The 23,565-nt window shown below is 45.6% G+C and overlaps 1 protein-coding gene and 1 pseudogene across 2 annotated transcripts in view; one reads left to right on the top strand and one right to left on the bottom strand.

Moving 5' to 3' along the window:
- The window catches only part of LOC130298217 (oocyte zinc finger protein XlCOF22-like), a 300,794-nt gene that overhangs the window by 94,485 nt on the left and 182,744 nt on the right, over window positions 1-23,565 (top strand). Inside the window, exon 1 of one of the 2 annotated variants that reach the window (XM_056551131.1) lies at window positions 22,118-22,130. The exons of the other annotated variant lie outside the window; for it this stretch is intronic. The gene's annotated coding sequence lies outside the window, so the exon portion shown is untranslated. Of the gene's footprint in view, window positions 1-22,117; window positions 22,131-23,565 lie in introns of those variants that run through there. 2 annotated transcript variants of the gene reach the window in all.
- Window positions 11,180-16,250, bottom strand: LOC130298210 (gastrula zinc finger protein XlCGF17.1-like; annotated as a pseudogene).

The raw sequence follows: 23,565 nt of genomic DNA on the forward strand, positions 1-23,565 counted from the left end.
CCTATTGTATCCCCTACAAACACTCCCTCTGTTATTAAAACACGCAGATGTTACCTCTTTGCAGTCCGCCTTTACCTCAATTATATGGCAGGGGCGCCGCCCTCGCATAGCTCTTCAGAAATTGATGTTGGGAAAGCTGGTTGGGGGTTTAGGATTCCCTAACGTCAGAGGCTATAATTTAGTATGTCTATTTAGATATGTTATTGACTGGTTACATGGTACATCATGTTACACTAATATCCCGTTAGAGCAGGCTCAGGCTTCTCCCTGGAATCTGGTAGCTCTCCTTCATATGTCCTATTCATCTCTACCCACCCATGTGAAGACTTCTGTACTCCTCCGTGACACGATAGTTACGTGGAAAGAAATACGTAAGCTTTTTCAATTACCCTTCCTTCTCTCTAAACACATGCCACTGTCTAATCATCCTGAATTTCCCAAGGATAGTATGTTTCCCAATTGTACACTGTGGCGTGATAGGGGCCTCCTTAGAGTGGGGGATCTCATGGACGCGGCGAGTACTGGATGGGCTTCGGCGCAAACCATTTTGGACCGCTTTGATTTACCACCCTCTCACACGTTGGCTGTCCATCAGGTCATTTCCTTCTGTCGCTCACGATTACGTGACCTCAGTAAGGAAATCCATCCCCATGCCCTGGACGGCATCATAGGTCCAGACACACACAGGACATCTATAACTCTCCTGTATCATGCCTTGCGTGACAGGTTTCTCAAGGTACACCCTGATACTGTGTTTGATACCTGGCGAAATTGGGTACCGGATGAGGATATCACGGGATGTATCCTCCAGGGCTGGCGAACTGTTCGTAAATGTATCATTAATGAAAGATGGCGGGAGACCTATTTTAAGCTAGCCCACAGAGCTTTATATGGGTTCAATATTTTACCCTCACCCACGTTCCCGAATAGAATTACAGCCTGTCCAAAGTGCTCACATCCACTAACCAACCTCTGGCATGGCGTATGGACATGTGAGGCAACTAAAACCTACTGGGCTTCGGTCCTGGCACACATAAACGCACATTGGGGTATTACTATCCCTATGACACCTCAGGCTGTCCTCTTCCACCAGCCTAGGCTGCCTGATTCTGAGGGGGGGCATGGAGTCACCCAGGGTGCCTGTCATTGTACACATAGTACTCCATGTAGCGCTTAGATGTCTTTTTCATTCATGGATTTCCCCTGCACCTCCCGACATACCATTTTTGGTCTCTCAATTAAAATTATACTGTGGAATAGACAGGATAGATACAGAACGACATAAAAACACAGGCACAAAAAGGTTTTTTGATAAGTGGAAATCATTTATAGTTACACACTATTCCGTAACTGAAATACAGGAACTCGTTCGCCCGTTCCGTTGGACGGAGTGGTATAGTCTAGAAAACCTGGGAGGCACCCTGGGTGCCCTACGTCTTCCCACTTAGCATGTTAACCCGGATTATTGTGTTCCTACTGTTTCCCTCCTGAAGCGTCTCCTTCTTGCATTGTGCTTTTAATTGCTGTGGGATACGTGTTCCGGCTGGGGACTTGAACCTGACTCGTTGGTCACACTATTATGGGAACGGACTTCTTATGGGGCTCTCTAGGGGATGGGGATGGTGGGATACTGTTAAATTTATCCCTGTCGCACATGGACCGGACTCTTACCCACTTGGAACTCATGGCAGCTCATCTTGGCGGGTTCTGGTTATTGTTACGATTGTTTCTGATACTTGTTTTATGCGGTGCTCTGCGTAGTGCCATGCATTTTTCTGTGCTTATATTATATGTGCCTTATATGCAAAATGTTTAATAAAAAGAATTTATAAAAAAAAAAAAAAGAAAAACTTAATGGGACAGTATTCACATTTAAAAATTCACCAATTAACAAAATTGTAAAAAAACGCTATTTTCAAAAATTGGCCAATGTTACAACGTGACCAAGATTTGAAAAATTTAACCATTCATGATTATTTGAAAAGAAGAAAAAACAAAGGCAGAATTCAAAAAGATTGGTTATCTACATCAAAACCTAAAGGTCTGTTCACATGTGGAAATTGTTCGGTTTGCGATTTTAAGTCAAAATGAAATTAAATGAATTTGGGAGGCACAAGGGTTAAATTCAAACAGTTTGTCACTTGTAAAACATCCTATGTGGTATATGCCCTCATATGTTTATGTGGGAGATACTACATAGGAAAAACAAAAAGACCTTTGTATCAAAGAATTAGAGAACACATACGGTCCCTAGTAACCAAAAAAGGCTGTGCTAGATTCATTCAACACGTGTTCTGAACATGAGAATAACCCAAGAGCTTTCAAATTTATGGTTCTGGAGAGAATTGAACACTCTCCAAATGGCGGAGACATGCATCAACGTTTATTATTACAGGAATCCAGATGGATTTTCCGTACTAATTCAACGGGCCCTTTGGGCCTTAATGAGTACAACGAAATGGGAGTTTTCATATAGAAAGATATTATGTTGCATTGTACGATACTCGCAGACACGATGTTTTGTTTTTATCATCACTTAGTTTTTGTATTCTTACCTTTTGTTTTTCATTGTATCCCTCCCGATCCTGATCCATGTAAACGTCACTGTTTGTCCATGTTACCTCCCGTGATGTATAAAACACTCCCTCTAGTTCAGTGACGTAGAGCCTGATGAAGCGCAGACCAGCGTGACACGGACCGTTGCCTGTAGTTCCCCCTCAACTCGTCCACCCTCCCTTCTACCCTGCATCGTTTTGACCCCAGCAAGATGAAATAAAGCCGAATACTGCATTTCAACATCTCTGGTATGTGCTCCCTTTTCTTCATCTTCGTTCCGAATGATTGCTTTGTTCTCATACTTTGTGGAGTGAGCACTACTGAAGTTGAAGTCTTTCAAGGGGTTTAATTGTCCAGGTGTGCTGAGCGTACAGATTGAGTCCTTGCCGGGATCTCACTGCAGTTAAAGTGGTGCCGATATACACTTTGCTAGTACATTGACAATATCATTACTTAACCAAGACCTAAAGATTTTTGCAAAACTCATAGCCAACAGGCTCACCAAATTTCTCCCCAGTTTGATCCACCCTGATCAAGCAGGGTTTGTCCCGGGCTGTCAAGCTTCGGACAATACCCGCCGCCTTCTACATGTTTTACACCATGTTGAAACCCATAAAACCTCTGCTTTGATCCTAGCTCTTGATGCAGAGAAGGCATTCGACCGGCTCCGCTGGCTGTTCGTCGTCTCGGTCCACCGGCACCTGGGATTTAGTGGAACCATTTATAGTGCGATCACATCGCTGTATACCGAACCCTCTGCCAAGGTCTTTGTGAATGGCATCCTTGCGGAAGCCTTTGATATCACCAATGGAACCAGATAGGGGTGCCCCCTTTCACCCATTATATTCATTCTATGTCGGGAGCCATTGGCGCAGGCGCTGAGGCAGGGAGACTCCAAATCTCTGGAGTCTCCATTGCAGGACAACATCACCTCATCTCATTATATGCAGATGATATTATTTTATCACTTCTGTCTCTGTGCCGGCTGCCACGACCTCCATACTTCACTTTGGTCAGCTTTCCTATTACCACCTTAATGCCACTAAAACTCAGGCCCTTCCTCTAAACCTTCACCCCGCCCTGGTAGATACCCTTAAAAACGTGCATCCCTTTGATTGGCAAACCACTAGTGTTAAATATCTAGGAATCAAACTTACATACCCTCATAACCTACTATACTCCAATAACTATGATCCTTTCCTACAGACCATCAGCATTGAAGCGGACAGACTAAGCTCTATCGACATATCTTGGACAGGCAGAGTAGCAGCCTTTAAAATGCTTCTTCTACCCGCTTCCTCTCTCTCTTTAGAACCCTCCCGATTGCTGTTCCTAAATCCTTCTTTTCTAAGGCCCAAGCCCTTTTGTCATCCTTTATGTGGTCAGGCAACAGGCCCAAATTGGCCGCATCCATATTGACTAAGTACAGAGACATGGGAGGACTTGGACCACCAGATTTGTGGTGTTATCTTGCCACCCTGGTGGGGACGTTGAGAGGCTGGCACAAGGAAGATTTGACCACTGCTTGGGTCCATATAGAAAACTCCTTGGTTTCCCCATACTTACTTAAAGACGTTCTTTTTCTGCCATACTGGTCTCCACACACCGCCCCCTTTTCCAACGCTATTGTGGCGACCTCATATAAGGCATGGGTAACATACCTCTCCCTAGTGGACACCCCCCACAACCACGGACAAAACTCTCATTCCCATATCTCTTATACAAAGCATGAGCCCTGACATATGGCTGGTCCCATGGATTCACAGTGGGCTAACACATCTCCACCAACTTTATTTATCTGAAACCCTACTATCCTTTTCAGAATTGCACTTTACCTTTTCTATTTCTCACTCTGACGTCTACAAGTTTCTGCGCTTGCGTCATTTCTTACTTCATACTCCACCATCTTCCATCCAGTTACATAAACCCTCTTAAATTTTTCTCTCTAGCAACCTAAAGGGCCTTCGCCCCTTATATTCTAATGTATCCCATACTTCCCAATTTCGCAAATCACACCCCTTTCGTTCCTGGGAAAACGAGCTGGGCAAATCTATCTCGGAATCCCAAAGTTGAGCGGCTTTCCAGAATATACGTAGAGCCTTTCAATGTGTTTCACATGTTGAGTCTGCTATGAAGACCATATTGAGGTGGTACTACACTCCTGAGCCCCTGTCCCACATCTACTCAGAAATGACTGGACTATGTTGGCGTGATTGTGGACAGAGGGGCACATTGTTACACATTTTGTGGTAATATCCCTCCATTAAAGCCTACTGGCTCGCCTGCAAACAGCTCTTGAATGAGGTTTTAGGGGAGGAGAGGGCCTGGACCCCACAACAGATTCTATTGTTTCTCGATTTATCTGATATACCTAGAGCCGAGAGAGACTTAATATGTATTATCCTAATTGTGATGAAAATTTCACTTACCAGCATGTGGAAATCACCCAACACCCCATCTATAGACATGGTCATTAATAAAGTAAATACCACCTAGTCCCTACACATATGAACGCATCATCGCCTATGGTAACGGCTCATATATCACAAGCGATGGAATAGGTGGTCTTCCACAACATACGCTACTGGTACTATATAACCTGCTGAGATCACTTACATTCCCTTTGCGGGTCCCTTTTCTACGATCCTCCACCCCCCCTACCTGCCTATCCTTTCAACACCTTCTCCTGACTCCTTACACCTCTTACCCCTACACCCTCCTACCCCTACCTGTTCCTCTTTTACCCTCCATTACCGCTCCCATCATTTCCTACTGAGATAGATATCAGGATGTAGACTGTTTACATGCCACGCAGAGTAACTAAACTCTTGACACTCAAACCCTGTAGTGGGTCAACGCTCGCTATTACTATATGACTAACCCATTAGAGTTCAAAGACACATTGCCATATATTCTTGCAATTGTACAAGTCAACTTATTCCACCTTTGTTCTTAGGTTCTTTTAATTTTTTTTACTTGTATGTTTACCTGTTTATATACTTGCTTGACTTCTACTTAGTCCCCTGCAAGGGACTTGCATTGTTCTTTTAGATTGTCAAAAAATATTCAATAAAAACTATTGAAACAGAAAATGGTTTCTAGCCTGTGTGAGTTTTTGATGTTGAAAAAGACTAGATTTATCAGTAAAACATTTCCCACATTCTGTTTCAATAGTTTTTATTGAGAAGTTTTTTTTTTTTTCTTCGTACATAAACAAATAAACATTAATGCTATCTTCACATTGTGATTCTGTCGGTCAGATAAAGCATTAGCATCATCCATGGCGGCATACGCCAAAATATCTTACAATCACATTGACACAGTTTCAAACAAAAATAAAGAAACAAAACAATACATAACAGTAACATATCTTGAGGTGATATCTCTAAAGAATTGTACCGATGTAATGTCCATCCATTGTCCAAAGAAAATAAGATACACTCAGTATCTGAAAGCAACATAAAAAAAAGGTAGACACTGTCCACTACTGTATTCCTTTATGGTTATGAACGGTCTAAGGTTGACATAAGTCGACATAGGTCTGCTATGTAATTGTAGAATATGAAGATGCAAGCCACCTAGCCCAACGTGTTTGAAATTTGGTGTATCTGCCATTGCCTAGAGCAATAATTTTTTCATATATGCAAGTTGTATTTACCTTGTGTACTACCTCCATTATGTCAGGGACTATCGGAGATTTCCATTCTCTGGTAAGGGTGATTTTTGCTACTACGCAGATGATGCAGGTTAAGTCTCTAAGTGCAGGTGGAATATAGTGTATGTTAATGAAAAGCAAGGCCAACTGAGGGGCCCACGGGATATTCTGTTGTAACACTTTTTCCAATAGGGTTTTACAGGCTGACCAGAAAGGTAAAACACTCGGACATTCCCACAATATATGTATAAGGGTGCCCTTATGTCCACAATTCCTCCAGCACAGGGGGGAAGAGTCAGGGTAGATCCGCGCTAGTTTATCCGGCGTGTAATACCAATGTAACATAGTTTTGGATATGGATTCAACATGCGATACGCATTGGAACGCTGACTGCACTGCTTGGAACGCCTGTTTCCAGTCTAGATCATTTATTGGTACGCCTAAAGACCCCATGTGCGGAAAGGGTGCGATCTCTGAAAGATGGTGGACTGTAAAAATGTGGAGTAAAACATCTTTAACCCTTTTAGATTACTATTCAAGAATGTCAATGTCGCTAAGTGAGGTCTAAGACCCGATGGTGTCAAAGTGTTCAGAAAATGTCTTATCTGTAAGTACATGTAAAAATCTCTTTTATGGACATGATACTTATTTAGTAGCTCTTGGAACGTCATCAGACGTCCAGAGTCATATAAATGGCTAACATGTGTAATACCACGGAGAGTCCATGATTGAATATCCAGTTGTGGAATTGAGGCCCTAATAAACGTTAAGGGGAGTAAGGTTATCTTAGCATTATCGGTCGAGGTAGTAGCTTTCAGAAACTGTACCCAAACCTTATATGAGGCCCTAATGATTGGGTTCAATAAGGGTACCGGTGATACTGACTCCCATAAGGGATGGCTCAGAACATCTGCAATGTGGTAGGGGGCCGTGTATGTATGTTCAATGTGTACCCAAGGAACTTCCAACCTACCCTTCCACCACCCGCGCAAGGAGCTAATCAGCGTGGCCACATAGTAGCCATGGAGGTTCAGTACTCCTAAGCCCCCCGCCCCCCTTGCTTTGGTTAGTATAGAAGATGCTACTCTAGGCTTCTTCCCGGCCCATACAAATTTATTTAGAATAGATTGGGCTGCCACAAAAAAGGAGTTGGGGATTGTAATAGGTAAGGTTCTATATAAATATAGAAAACGTGGCAAAAGAAACATTTTAAAGGTGGAAATCCTACCTACCCAGGATATATCAAATTGTGCCAGTCTCCTTATCTCCTCCTCTATAGTCTTCAAAAACGGTTCATAATTAGTGTGGAATAGCATTTTATGAGGGAAGGTAAGCTTAATACCTAGGTAAGTTACATCTGAGGCCCGCCAATCAAAGGGGTAAGTATGTTTAAATTTAATCACTGTCTGCGTATCCAGGAAGATAGGTAACGCTTGGGTCTTGGAGGCATTTAGGTGATAGTATGATAAGATACCAAAGTTATGAATAACATCTAACGCCGCGGGGGTAGAAAATGTGGGTTGTGTGAGCGTGAGGATAATATCATCCGCATATAGCGAGATGAGATGTTGCCTACCACCTATATATACCCCTGAGATTCGTGGATCTGTACGGAGCGCCTGTGCCAAGGGTTCTAAGCATATAATGAAAATAAGGGGAGATAGGGGACACCCCTGTCTCGTTCCGTTGAGAATATTCAAAGGAGTGGATAACGCCCCATTAGTAGTGTTGAGCGGCATAGGCCATATTCGAATTCGCGAATATATGGACGAATATTCGTCATATATTCGCGAATATTCGCATATTCGTTATATCCTCGTTTTATTTTCGCATACGCGAAAATTCGCGCATGCGAAAATTAACATATGCGAAAATTCGTATATACAAAATTAGCATACGCGATATTCGCGAATAATATTCGAATTGCGAATATTCGCGAGCAACACTACCCATTAGTAAAGACTCTAGCCGACGGGCCACTATACAAAGAAGTAATTGCAGACAAAATCAAGCCGTTAAACCCCATATGTCGCAATACCGCGAAGGCGTACGACCAGCGAAGCCGGTCAAACGCCTTCTCGGCGTCTAATGCTAGTACCAAAGCCGGGGTATTTGTTTTCTCCAAATGATGAAAAACATTTAAAAGTCTCCTAGTATTATCCGAAGCTTGTCTCTTCGGCACAAAACCTGCCTGATCTGCATCTATTATAGAGGGCAGCACTACTGCTAGTCTAGAGGCAATTAATTTAGCAAAAATGTTAAGGTCCTGATTTAGCAGCGAAATCGGCCTATAATTTTGAGGGAGATCCTGTGACTTCCCTGGTTTGGGGAGTGTTACTATCAATGCCTGCAAGTTCTCACTAGGAAATGAACCCTTCTTAATAGCCAATTGAAATGCTACTGTGAGGTGTGGGGATATTAGGTCACAAAAAGTTTTATAATATAAATTTATAAACCCATCGGGTCCAGGCGCTTTTTGAGATGGGAAGGACTTAATTATTTTAACTACCTCAGATAGGGTTATAGGGCTATTGAGCATATTTAGTTGTGCCTCTGTTAATTTGGGCAGGTGCAGTCCAGCCAAGAAGGAATTCACGGATTCCTCTAGAAGGGGTGGTGTGGGGGTCGTGTTTTGTAAATTGTATAGAGAGGAGTAGAAGGCCTGGAAACAACTAGCTATACCCTCTGGAGTGTATGCTGTGTCACCTAAGTGGGGATGTTGTAAGTGTGCAATCCGCGACTTCTCATGTCTATTTTTTAAGCGAGAGGCCAGCAGCTTTCCTGCCTTATCATTTTGCGAGTAGTAGGTCGCTTTAGTTTTTCTAAGTCGTTTTTCATATTGAAATAAAAGCAGACCCCTTAATTCCAGGCGAAGACTAGATACTTGGGTAGCGTGCTCATGAGAAGGGGAAGTCTTATTCAAAGCCTCCGCTTCTCGCAGTTTATCCAGCACTTCATTTAAGTGGGCCTCCCTCTGTCTTTTACTAAGCGAGCCATACTTGATAAAGGAACCTCTGATATATGCCTTGTGGCAATTCCACAGCGTAAGAGCATCAATGTCTGGGGCGCAATTAGTGGCAAAGTACAATGACAAATCATCCTGTAGTCGTTTGACATGTTCCGGGTGAGACATCAAGAAAGGGCTTGCCCTCCATAAATACGTAGGTGTTGTAGTAGAATTTTCATGTAGGGATAATGAGACAGCCGCATGATCTGACCATGAAATGAGTTCAATGGTAGATATTGCTAATTTAGATAACAGAGACCGCTCTACTAGGAACATGTCCAAACGAGAATATGTGTTATGTGATAGTGAATGATGTGTAAAATCTCTGACATTTGGGTTTTGTATCCGCCAAGTATCATATAATTCTTCACACCATAGTAAATGAGCTAAGGAAGCAGGAGAAATACGCGCAGTGGAGGTGGAATCCACCGCAGGGTCTACCACTAAGTTAAAATCCCCAAATATAACCAACGGGCCCTTTTTAATAACGGGTAGCTAGTTTTAATGTCTTTCGGAGGAAACGGTGTTGTCCTAAGTTGGGGGCATAAATAGCTACCAAAGTGTAAGGCTGGTTATTGAGCATGCATGAAAGAATGAGATACCTTCCCTGAGGGTCACTAACTATTTCGGTTTCAGCAAAGGCCACAGAGTTCTTAACAGCCAACGTCACCCCTCTAGATTTAGTGTTATGGTGAGAATGGAATATATGAGGGAACATTCGGTGTTTCAATCTGAAAGCATCTCTGTCAAGGAGGTGTGTTTCCTGAGCACTAATTACATCAGCTCCTAATGAGACTGCCTCCCTCCAAAAATATGCACGTTTGTGAGTGCTATTTAGACCGTTCACATTAATACTAACCAATTTAATTACCATAAAGCAGTAAAAAAAGTAAAATAGTAGTTGGTAATGGTATATAGGGATGTGACCCTAGGCGCCTCCCAGACAGCACGCCCAGGTCAACATTCTGCGGACAGGTCTTGCGGGACAAAAAAGTAATAAACCACCTCAAAAAACACAAAGACACATTTAACAACGCAAACCAATAAACTAGTAAACCAAAAAAGGATATAGCAGGTGAAGGCCGAAGCCTATCTTCCTGAGTGGGGGTAATGTCCATGCCGAGGCCGGACCAAAGTTCAGAGCCGAGCAGCCCAACATGAAGATGAATATCTTAACTTCCAAAGTCAACGAACAGTAGCCCAGTCATCATGTATCTTACGCAAAGATGGTTGAGAGAAGGCCTTGTCTAAGTCTGTAGACAGGTTCCACTTGCGGAGCAGCGCCACCCCCTCTTCTGGAGTGCGAACAACATGGGTCACCTCTTCATGTCTGATTAAAAGGCGGACCGGGTATCCCCAACGATATTGAATCTTAGCAGATCGCAGTGCTGTTGTCACTGGTTGTAAAGCTCTTCTTAGTTGCAAGGTAGCTGCTGAGAGGTCAGAGTAGATAGCAACACGATGGTATGGTGCCGGCAACCCGTCATTAAGTCGAGCAAAGTTCATTATCTTTTCTTTTATAGAAAAAAAGTGTACCCTTGCCAAAACGTCCCGGGGAACTGAGTCATCCAGATGTTTGGGCCGCGGTACACGGTGGGCTCGGTCGATTTCTAACTCCTGAGGAGAGCATGAGGGTAAAATGGCTTGGATGAGCGAGCGTACATAGGAGGGGATGTCAGCAGCAGCTACAGATTCCGGTACCCTCCTTAACTTAATGTTGTTGCGCCTACTGCGATCCTCCATATCAGCGACTTTCGCTTTTAGGGCAGCAATGTCATCGACTGTGGCATTATGAGAGTCTATGACTTCGTTATGCGATTCTGCAATTTCTCCAAATTTTGTTTCAATGTGGTGAACTCTAGTGCCTAAGTCATCCACTGCTGCTTGTAAGGGGTTAATCATAGTCCCTATGTTCCTCCTGAAGGACTTTTGCAAAGTAAGCAGCATATGTTTCATTTGTGTGTCTGTCACTGCTTGATCATTCACAGCAATCCTCTGTAATTCATCCTCCTCTGGTGTGGGAGACACTGGAGCTCCCCTATCAGATTGGTGCAGGAGCGTATGCTGTGGGGAGCTGTGAGTCTGCTGCGATGCAGAAGAGCTGCAGGGAAACGTCCCTACCTCCCACGAAGCAGGAGAGAGGACAGGGGCAGCGAGCGGTACCTGTAAGCTGTGTCTCAATGAGGCCCCCGGGGACGGAGGAGCGGAGGTCGGCAGCTCTGCAGAGCATATGAGGTGAGCGGCATGCAGCTCCGGATCTGAAGTAGAGCGCCTGCAAGCAGTAGCTGAGGAGCGCGGCTGTCGCGGTGAATCCGGGGCCTGTGCTTCCTCAGCGCCATCTTGGAGGGGAGGCCGCCGCTGGGAGAAATAGAATTTTGCTAGGGACGTGTGCTTGGTCACCTTCTTTTTGCGGGCAGGCATGGTGACCAACGATTCCCACGTCTGGGGGTATGTTTCTTCTTTGGAAAGACGCTGTTTCAGTCGCTCTTTAGGGCTGTATCTCACGAAGCTCAGCTAGTGCGTGACCATTCAGTCCGGCAGCCAGGCCACGCCCCCCTCACATTTCCCACATTCTGCACATGAAAATGGCTTCTTCCCTGTGTGAGTTCTTTGATGTTTTTACAAGATTTGATTTCACAGTATAACATTTCCCACATTCTGCACATGAAAATGGCTTCTCCCCTGTGTGAGTTCTTTGATGTTGAATAAGACCTGATTTCTGAGTAAAACATTTCCCACATTCTGCACATGAAAATGGCTTCTCTCCAGTGTGAGTTCTTTGATGTAGAATAAGACTTGATTGATCAATAAAACATTTCCCACATTCTGGACATAAAAATGGCTTCTCTCCAGTGTGAGTTCTTTGATGTTGAAGACGACTTGATTGATTAGTAAAACATTTCCCACATTCTGGACATGAAAATGGCTTCTCTCCAGTGTGAGTTCTTTGATGTTGAATAAGATGTGATTGATTAGTAACACATTTCCCACATTCTGGACATGAAAATGGCTTCTCTCCTGTGTGAGTTCTTTGATGTACAACAAGACCTGATTTAAAAGGAAAACATTTTCCACATTCTGAACATGAAAATGGCTTCTCCCCTGTGTGAGTTCTTTGATGTTCAACAAGATATGATTTCTGCGTGAAACATTTTCCACACTGTGAACATGCAAATGGCTTCTCCCCTGTGTGTATTCTCTGATGTTTAACAAGACTTGATTTAGAAGTAACACATTTCCCACATTCTGAGCATGAATATGGTTTCTTTCCTGTATGAGCTCGTTGGTGTCCAACACCCCTTCTGTGACCTTTATTTTGCTGAACATCCTGTGATGACTGAGAAGACAGGACCTGTATATAAGGATGAGATGACAGATCTTGGCTGTGAAGGGCTGAGGGTGTATCTGGGATAATGGAATGTTCTTCATATGTATCTTGTGTGATATCATCATCTGCTTTATAATCTGAAGATATAAGATTCTCCTCTGATCTCCTGGTACAAGAATCTGCAGAGAATAACACAGATTTTATTATCAGTATTAACCCCTTAACAACCCAGGACATTTTTTCATTTCTAAGCAATAGAACTTTGTAAATCCACCCTTCATTTTTAAATAAGATTTACTGCAAAACTGAAGAAAAATAGTTACTATGATAGCGGAGCAGCCATACAACAGTGGTGTCAAACTGCGGCCCTCCAGATGTTGCAAAACTTCAACTCCCAGCACACCCGTTGATGTTTTGCAACATCTGGAGGGCCACAGTTTGACACCACTGCCTTACAAGGAGCAGGGACACCGGTCTATGACAATCATGTGGACACAGCCTCAGGGAAAATCACTGCTATGGGGCCCAGTCAGGGACCAAATGACCGTGTCCCCCAATCCACCTGACCCCACAGGTTATAATGGAGCAGTCACCCAAACCGCCCCTTTATAATCCTCATGCCAGCCAGAGAATTCAGGCAAAGGATAGGGGATACGTTATAGATCATGGGGGTCCGAACCTTGGGACTCCCTGCGATCTCCTGAACGGGGCCCTGACAGTCTGCTTGAAGGGTGCGCACCAACCCTGCATGGAGCGACAGCTGACACTCCCCCTCCATGTATCTCATACAAATACACGGAGAGGGTGTGTCGGCCGCGGCATCCTGTGGGGGTTGGAAAGGCCGCTTCCGGCAGACTGCCAGGGCCCCATTCAGGAGATCACGGGGAGTCCCAAGGGTCAGACCCCCGTGATCTATAACCTATCCCCTATCCTGTCTAGGCAGACAGTATCACATTTTGGTCTTTTGTCTATTAATGTGTATAGAAAGACTTATGTCCTAATAAAGTTAGTGAAATTTTCCTGGAACCAAGTTAAAAGAGGAACCTTTATTTTTAATGATTTTGGCTCTCGGCTCGCCAGCCGCACCTATACCTCCATTTGGACCCACACAGGTGACCCGAACATTTCCGTATCAGAAGGGAAAGAATAAAGGGATTTAAAGGGCTTCTCCACTGCTAGACATCTTATCCATTATCCAAAGGATGGGGATAAGATGTCTGATCACGGGGGTCCGGCTGCTGGAGCCCCGAGGATCTCCTTGCAGCACCCCCCCATTCTAAACAAAAGCCAGATTCCAGTGGTCGTGATGTCATGGCCACGCCCCCTCATGATGTCGCACACCCTCCATTCATGTATTTGAGAGGGGGCATGGCATGACGGCACGAGGGGGCGTGTCCACTACTTCACAATCTCTGCCTCTGGCTTCTATGCGTTTCAAACGCTGGAGCACCGGAGTACCCCTTTAACCCCTTAAGGACTCAGCCCCTTTGGGCCTTAAGAACTCAGACAATTTTATTTTTACATTTTTGTTTTTTCCTCCTCACCTTAAAAAAATCATAACTCTTATATTTTCATCCACAGACTAGTATGAGGACTTGTTTTTTGCGTGACCAGTTGTCCGTTGTAATGCCATCACTCACTTTACCATAAAATGTATGGCGCAACCAAAAAAGTACTATGTGTGGGGAAATTAAAAAGAAAACCGCAATTTTGCAAAGTTTCCTTTTCACACCGTACAATTCATGGTAAAAATGACGTGTTCTTTATTCTTTGGGTCAATACGATTAAAATGATACCCATGATAACATACTTTTCTATTACTGTTGGGCTTAAAAAACAAAAATCGCAAACTTTTTAACCGAATTAGTACGTTTAAAATCCTCCTATTTTGAAGACCTATAACTTTTTCATTTTTCCATAAAAGCGGTGGTATGAGGGCTCAATTTTGCGCCGTGATCTGTACTTTTTATTAATACCATATTTGCTTATATAAAACTTTTAATACATTTTTTATTATTTTTGGGGGGAATAAAATGTTATAAAAAAAAGCAGCTATTTTGGACTTTTTTTTTTTACGTTCACGCTGTTCACCGTACAGTATTATTAACATTTTATTTTAATAGTTTGGATATTTACGCATGCGGCGATACCAAATATGTATCTAAAAATTTATTTTTTAATACTTTTTGGGGGTGAAATAGGGAAAATGGGACAAGTTACGTTTTTATTGGGGGAGGGTTTTTTTCACATTTTATTTTACTTTTTTTAAATACTTTTTTTTACTTTTATTTTTTTACACTTATGTCCCCAGAGCAGACTATTTATAGCAATCATTTGATTGCTAATACTGTTCATTGATATGCATAGGACATAGCACTGATAAGTGTTATCGGTCATCTTCTGCTCTAGTCTACTCGATCGCAGACCAGAGCCTCATGGAATGCAGAAGACCCATGGAATGCAGTGGAGGCAGGTGAGGGGATCTCCGTGCGCTGCTCTGGATGATCGGATCACCGCGGCAGTGCTGCGAGCGATCCGATCATCCATTTTAGTGTCCGCAATGCTGCAGATGCAATGATCTGTATTGATCACGGCATCTGAGGGGTTAATGGTGGGCATCCGCGCGATCGCAGATATCCGCCATTACCGGCGGGTCCCTGGCTGCGATCAGCATCCGGGACCTGTCATGCATGATCCGGGCATCGCTGCGATGTCCGCGGTTATGTATAGGACGTAAATGTACATCCTGCGTCGTTAAGGGATTAAAGGAAAATTCTAGTACATGAGTACTTATCCCCTACTGTGTATAGGGGATAAATGTCTGATCACTGGGGGGGGAAGGTCCAACCACTGAGACCCCCGCGCTCTCCTGCCTGGCATCCTGTTTGTATATCTCCGGCTCTCCCATAGAGATTCATGGACAGACATGTCGGGCACCTCTTGGTGTGGTAGTTGACAGTAATCCCTGCACAGAACAGAGGTCACCTGTGCCTGGAGAGATCTGGGGTGTCGGGCAGGAGATCACAGGGGGTCCCGGCTGTCGGACCCCCCACGATCAGACACTTATCCCCTCAGGATGAAAAAGGAAAGATAGCGACTCCACATAGACAGAGCGACAGAGAGCTGGTATCTACTGCTATATGGAGTAATATTAGTCTGTATATAATGAGTTTGATTCATAAACAGTATGGCGGTATTATTCAGTCACTATGTAGTGGTGATGGGATCAAGTCGACTGATATAGAGTCAATATAGGGGGGAGGGGGATAGTATTTACCCTGGAGATTCTAGTTACACCAATACTTCCCGAAAATATTATTGTAGCCGGTGACTGAATAGAATCTGTGACCCTTCTCTGTATTTAGTGGTTACTACTTACCTGGCCGGTTACCTGTAGGAATGTCCTCCTTATACTGCTCATCACTGCTCACATCTGTCTCTTCTTCTTCCTTTAGGTCTGTAGAATTAATATAGATCAGATCTTTCCCTGTAGGAATGTTCTCCTTATACTGCTCATCACTGCTCACATCCGTCTATTTTTCTTCCTTTATGTCTGTAGCATTAATATAGATCAGATCTTTCCCTGTAGGAATGTTCTCCTTATACTGCTCATCACTGCTCACATCCGTCTCTTTTTCTTCCTTTATGTCTGAAGCATTTCTATAGATCAGATCTTTTCCTATAGGACTGTCCTTGTCCTCCATATTGTTACGCCTAGCGCTCCGGGTCCCCGCTCCTCCCCGGAGCGCTTACGGCGTCTCTCTCTCCGCAGCGCCCCGGTCGGTCCCGCTGACCGGGAGCGCTGCACTGTCATGGCCGTCGGGGATGCGATTCGCACAGCGGGACGCGCCCGCTCGCGAATCGCATCCCAGGTCACTTACCCGTCCCGGTCCCCTTCTGTCATGTGCTGGCGCGCGCGGCTCCGCTCTCTAGGGCGCGCGCGCGCGCCAGCTCCCTGAGACTTAAAGGGCCAGTGCACCAATGATTGGTGCCTGGCCCAATTAGCTTAATTGGCTCCCACCTGCTCCCAGACTATATCTGATCTCTGCCCCTGCACTCCCCTGCCGGATCTTGTTGCCTTTGAGCCTAGTGAAAGCGTTTCTGTGTTTATCCATACCGTGTACTTGACCTCCTGCTTGCCTTATTGACTACGATTCTTGCTGCCTGCCCCGACCTTCTGCTACGTCCGACCTTGCTTTGTCTACTCCCTTGTACCGCGCCTATCTTCAGCAGTCAGAGAGGTTGAGCCGTTGCTAGTGGATACGACCTGGTCACTACCGCCGCAGCAAGACCATCCCGCTTTGCGGCGGGCTCTGGTGAACACCAGTAGTGCCTTAGAACCGGTCCACTAGCACGGTCCACACCATCCCTCTCTGGCACAGAGGATCCACCTCCTGCCAGCCGGCATCGTGACACATATACTGCTCATCACCGCTCACATCGGTCTCTTCTTCTTCCTTTATGTCTGTAGCATTTATATAGGTCAGACCTTTCCCTGTAGGAATGTCCTTGTCCTCCTTATACTGCTTATCACCGCTCACATCCGTCTCTTCTTCCTTTATGTCTGTAGCATTAATATAGATCAGATCTTTCCCTGTAGTAATGACCTCCATATTCTGCTCATCAAGAGGACGGGGACACCTCTCTGGTGCTGTTTTCTTACTGGATCTGACTGTAGGGAACACATACAGAGACTGAATTCACTCTTTACATACAAATAATGAGAGGACGTGTGTATATAGTCACGTCTATTACCTGGTGATGTGAGGGGCTGCTGTTCCTCCATCATGACCTGATCCTTGTACTGATCCTTGTGTCCTTCTACATACTCCCACTCCTCCATGGAGAAATAGACCGCCACGTCCTGACACCTTATAGGAACCTGACACACAATGATACAGTCATCACCCCGACCCCTCCAGTGGTGTTACTGTATAATGTCCCAGCAGTGTCACCTCTCTAGTCATCACCAGACCCCTCCATTACTGTATAATGTCCCAGCAGTGTCACCTCTCTAGTCATCACCAGACCCCTCCATTACTGTATAATGTCCCAGCAGTGTCACCTCTCCAGTCATCACCAGACCCCTCCATTACTGTATAATGTCCCAGCAGTGTCACCTCTCCAGTCATCACCAGACCCCTCCATTACTGTATAATGTCCCAGCAGTGTAACCTCTCCAGTCATCACCAGACCCCTCCATTACTGTATAATGTCCCAGCAGGGTCACCTCTCCAGTCATCACCAGACCCCTCCATTACTGTATAATGTCCCAGCAGGGTCACCTCTCCAGTCATCACCAGACCCCTCCATTACTGTATAATGTCCCAGCAGTGTCACCTCTCCAGTCATCACCAGACCCCTCCATTACTGTATAATGTCCCAGCAGTGTCACCTCTCCAGTCATCACCAGACCCCTCCATTACTGTATAATGTCCCAGCAGTGTCACCTCTCCAGTCATCACCAGACCCCTCCATTACTGTATAATGTCCCAGCAGTGTCACCTCTCCAATCATCACCAGACCCCCCCATTACTGTATAATGTCCCAGTAGTGTCACCTCACCAGTCATCACCAGACCCCTCAATTACTGTATAATGTCCCAGCATTCCCAGCAGTGTCCCCTCTCCAGTCATCCCCAGACCCCTCCATTACTGTATAATGTCCCAGCATTCCCAGCAGTGTCACCTCTCCAGTCATCACCAGACCCCTCCATTACTGTATAATGTCCCAGCAGTGTCACCTCTCTAGTCATCACCAGATCCCGCCATTACTGTATAATGTCCCAGCAGTGTCACCTCTTCAGTCATCACCAGACTCCTCCATTACTGTATAATGTCCCAGCATTCCCAGCAGTGTCACCTCTCCAGTCATCACCAGACCCCTCCATTATTGTATAATGTCCCAGCAGTGTCACCTCTTCAGTCATCACCAGACCCCTCCATTACTGTATAATGTCCCAGCATTCCCAGCAGGGTCACCTCTCCAGTCATCATCAGACCCCTCCATTACTGTATAATGTCCCAGCAGTGTCACCTCTCCAGTCATCACCAGACCCCTCCATTACTGTATAATGTCCCAGCAGTGTCACCTCTCCAGTCATCACCAGACTCCTCCATTACTGTATAATGTTCCAGCAGGGTCACCTCTCCAGTCATCACCAGACCCCTCCATTACTGTATAATGTCCCAGCAGTGTCACCTCTCCAGTCATCACCAGACCCCTCCATTACTGTATAATGTTCCAGCAGGGTCACCTCTCCAGTCATCACCAGACCCCTCCATTACTGTATAATGTCCCAGCAGTGTCACCTCTCCAGTCATCCATCACCAGACCCCTCCATTACTGTATAATGTCCCAGCAGTGTCACCTCTCCGGTCATCCCCAGACCCCTCCATTACTGTATAATGTCCCAGCAGTGTCACCTCTCCAGTCATCACCAGACCCCTCCATTACTGTATAATGTCCCAGCAGTGTCACCTCTCCAGTCATCACCAGACCCCTCCATTACTGTATAATGTCCCAGCAGTGTCACCTCTCCAGTCATCACCAGACCCCTCCATTACTGTATAATGTTCCAGCAGGCTCACCTCTCCAGTCATCACCAGACCCCTCCATTACTGTATAATGTCCCAGCAGTGTCACCTCTCCAGTAATCACCAGACCCCTCCATTACTGTATAATGTCCCAGCATTCCCAGCAGTGTCACCTCTCCAGTTATCACCAGACCCCTCCATTACTGTATAATGTCCCAGCAGTGTCACCTCTCCAGTCATCACCAGACCCCTCCATTACTGTATAATGTCCCAGCAATGTCACCTCTCCAGTCATCACCAGACCCCTCCATTACTATATAATGTCCCAGCAGTGTCACCTCTCCAGTCATCACCAGACCCCTCCATTACTGTATAATGTCCCAGCAGTGTCACCTCTCCAGTCATCACCAGACCCCTCCATTACTGTATAATGTCCCAGCAGTGTCACCTCTCCAGTCATCACCAGACCCCTCCATTACTGTATAATGTCCCAGCAGGGTCACCTCTCCAGTCAGCAGCTCCATCATCTTGTTGATGAGTTCTAGGATCTTCTGTTCATCCATTTCCTCATGTATCAGGGAGTGAGGTGGGGGCCCCGGGATTGGGCTCAGGGTTCTTCCCCATCCTTCACACACAGGGGCCTGACAGCGCCCACTAGAGGACTTCTTCACTACTGTGTAATCCTGTGTATGGAGAGACACATTAATATCACTACATACATTCCCAGAATCCCTCACCTCTCCAGTCATATCCATCTGTTATTACATAGATAAGAATGAGGTCATGTGACATCACTCCCAGAATCCCTCACCTCTCCAGTCATATCCATCTGTTATTACATAGATAAGAATGAGGTCATGTGACATCACTCCCAGAACCCCTCACCTCTCCAGTCATATCCATCTGTTATTACATAGATAAGAATGAGGTCATGTGACATCACTCCCAGAATCCTTCACCTCTCCAGTCATATCCATCTGTTATTACATAGATAAGAATGAGGTCATGTGACATCACTCCCAGAATCCCTCACCTCTCCAGTCATATCCATCTGTTATTACATAGATAAGAATGAGGTCATGTGACATCACTCCCAGAATCCCTCACCTCTCCAGTAAGCCGGAAGAGTATCTGTAGGGTGAGGTTTATGATCCTGTCGGCCATCTTGTTCCTGTCTCTCTCCATGGTTGATGGGTCATCCAGGAGAATTCTCTTATATAGAAGATATCAGCAGAGGATCCTGGATTGGAGAAACCTGAAGGGAAGAAGAGGAGACGATGATAAACCGCACCAGATTCTATGGAGAAATAAAATCCATTTCCTGGAGATAATCTGGGGAAACATCTGAGGAGACATTATAGTCACAATGATTTCGGATGAGTTCTCCTCTATGATGACGTCCTCGGAAATTTACCAGAAAATCTTTCAGAATCTTTGGCGGCAAAGAATCAAATACAGAAGAACAAACACCGAGAACACGAAAAGAAAGACAAGAAGGTAAACGAAAAGAAAAGAGAAGGAAAAGGGAGGATAGAGGGTGAAGGGAAACAAGGGGGGGAGGAGCATAAGGCGGGAATGGACGACCAATCACATGACCCAGCAATATAGCAGAGAACACGCTGGAGGACACAACAGGACGGCGACTCCACAGGATCCTGGAATCACATCCACGGGGGCCACGTCTGGTAGAATCTATCATGAGACTCATGGATGGCGACTAATCTATCACCTTGGACACCAGAGCCGGAGGAGATGGGAAGATTTATAGGATGTGGGAGATGAAGGGTTAATGTATCATTTTACTATATTTTATCTATAGATCAATGTCTGTCCCCTCCCCAAGAGAGAGGAGAAGATGTCTGGGGGCGGAGTCACCTTTATAGGGGTTCATTGTGTCACCTCACAGCCACGCCCCCTCGTGATGTCACAGCCACACACCCTCATGATGTCACAGCCACACCCCCTCGTGATGTCACAGCCACACACCCTCATGATGTCACAGCCACACCCCCTCGTGATGTCACAGTCACACCCCTCGTGATGTCAGATCTCCATAAACCTCCTTCTACAAGATGGCGGCGGCCGGGGAGACATGTGGACACCACGGGGAGAGAACCAGAAGGAGAAGAAGAACCTGACATATTAGAGGTAAAGACATAACAGGAATAGGGCCACAAGGACAGGAGGGCGGGGCTTCTAGCTGGGGGCCAACTGGGCGGAGATATAGGAAATGAGTAAAGATGGCGGAATAACACAAACAGCAGCAGAAACAAGACAATATATTAACCCTTCTCTCACCAGGAACAAAGATAAAATTATATTATAGTAAAAAACACAAAAATACATAAAAATAATCCCCAAAGGAGAAATCACAGGATGAGGGGATCGGCCTCTATATAGGGGAGGGGGTGTGATTAACCCTTGTAAGGTTTTATTGTCAGTACAATGCATGGGTCATACCAGTGTGCGGGGGGGAGGAATATACCATCTGTGCTGCTGGAGGGACGTAAGAGAATCCTGACAGGGAGAGAACACACATACCTGTATCTGTAGAGGAGCCGTGTACTTACAGGACCTGCGATGATGTCACCGTCATGTGATCAGTCACATGGAGGAGGAGGAACCACATGATCAGGGCTGCTGCTCTAAGCTCATCTGCTCAGTGTATACAGGACTCTGCTGTCACATGACCATTATCACAGGTCCTTCAACTACAATCTCTTCTACCCTGCACTGCTCAGCCCCGCCCACTCCTGTCACATGATCCTCCCCACAGGTCCTTCAGCCACAGTCACTTATTCACTGCTAAACTTTGCCCCCCCCCAAATGTACTGGTCACATGATTGTGACATCATCACAGGTCCTACACCTCCAGCATGTAGCAGATACAGAGCAGGTCCTGGTGGGGCAGTCACTGCTGTTGTGTTGTGTGTGGAGATCTCTCAGAGCAGCAGCCCCTGATCATGTGACTCCTCCTCCATGTGACTGACCACATGATGGTGACATTATCGCAGGTCCTGTAAGCACACGGTTCCTCTACAGATACAGGTATGTGTGTGCGGTCACCATCAGATCAGGATTATTGGGGATGTTATTAACCCATAAAGGACTAGTGCAGTGAAAAATAACATCCCCTATCCAAAGTATAGGGGATAAGATATAGATTGCGGGGGTCCAACTGCTGGGATCCCCCACGATTTCCTGTACGGGGGACCAGCAGTTCACAGGAAGCAGGCGATCTGACCCCCACAGGAAGCCGCTGCCGAAGCTCCCCCTCCATGTATTTCTATGGGATACATGGGGGGGGGGGGGGCGTTTTTGCAGGGGTTCGCTCGCCCCCTTCCTGCGGACTGTCGGGGCCCCTTACAAGAGATTGCAGGGGGTCCCAGCAGTCAGACCCCCGCAATCTATAACTTGTCCCCTATCCGTTGGTTATTTTTTACTACAGAACTCCTTTAAGAACATGCAGTACATTTACACCCTGCGCCCCATATGGGATTTAGAGCTTAGGAGCTATAAGAAGCCAGGACTCCCCTCTAATGATTAACCCATTAAAGGGGTACTCTGCTGCCCCAGTGTTCTGAATGCTTGGAGCGGGGGTTGTGCTGGCACAACCACGCCCCTCGTTCCGTCACACCCTCTCAATGCAGGTCTATGGAAGGAGGCGTGTTTGTATAGTGAAGGGCTGCAGGTCACCTCCCCGCCCATCCTGTCATCTGGTTAATTTCTTCTCTGGGTATTAGCCATTTCTTCCATACAGCAATCTAAGATGGCCGCCATTAACATGTGGTCTCTCCTCAGAGGATTCTCCCTCAGCCTTCTCTGCTCGGGGCCCCTCTGTTCCTTCCCCTTTGTTACCACAAACAACGTGTTCCAGATGAAAAGGATCTATAACGTGGGTACCTGGAAGGACAACATCCACGTCAGGATTCAAACTCCCGACATAGTGTCGTCCCAACCCTGGAGAGCAAATTGGCTTTCTGCCCAGGTTCTGGACAATTACGTAACATTCCGGGACAATAATTCCCAGTGTGACGCGGATCCATTCCACTATGATCCAACCAATGCTTTATGTGAACAAAAGTACAAAAAGCGAAGAGAAGTGTCATGTGACCGTGTCACAAAAGTCTTTACAACCCCTGAGGGGAGGCACAATGGTTTGTTTGTGTCTCGTTGTTGTAATGTTTCCACCATGTTTGCTCTGAGTGAAGGTCTTTACACCCCCTGAGGGGGGGGCACAATGGTTTGTTTGTGTCTCGTTGTTGTTATGTTTCCGCCATGTTTGCTCTGAGTGAAGGTCTTTACACCCCCTGAGGGGAGGCACACTGGTTTGTTTGCAGTGGGATACATACAATGAAGGAATATCAGGTCTAGATGTCCTCAGTCCACTATTAGAGAAGGTGAGATGAGGTAAAGCCGCTCACAATAAGTGTATACGTATGTATATAATAGAAGGTGATAATGTGAGGAAATCCTTGGGATT

The sequence above is a fragment of the Hyla sarda genome (assembly GCF_029499605.1).
Source record: "Hyla sarda isolate aHylSar1 chromosome 1 unlocalized genomic scaffold, aHylSar1.hap1 SUPER_1_unloc_5, whole genome shotgun sequence".
Classification (NCBI taxonomy): Eukaryota; Metazoa; Chordata; class Amphibia; order Anura; family Hylidae; genus Hyla; species Hyla sarda.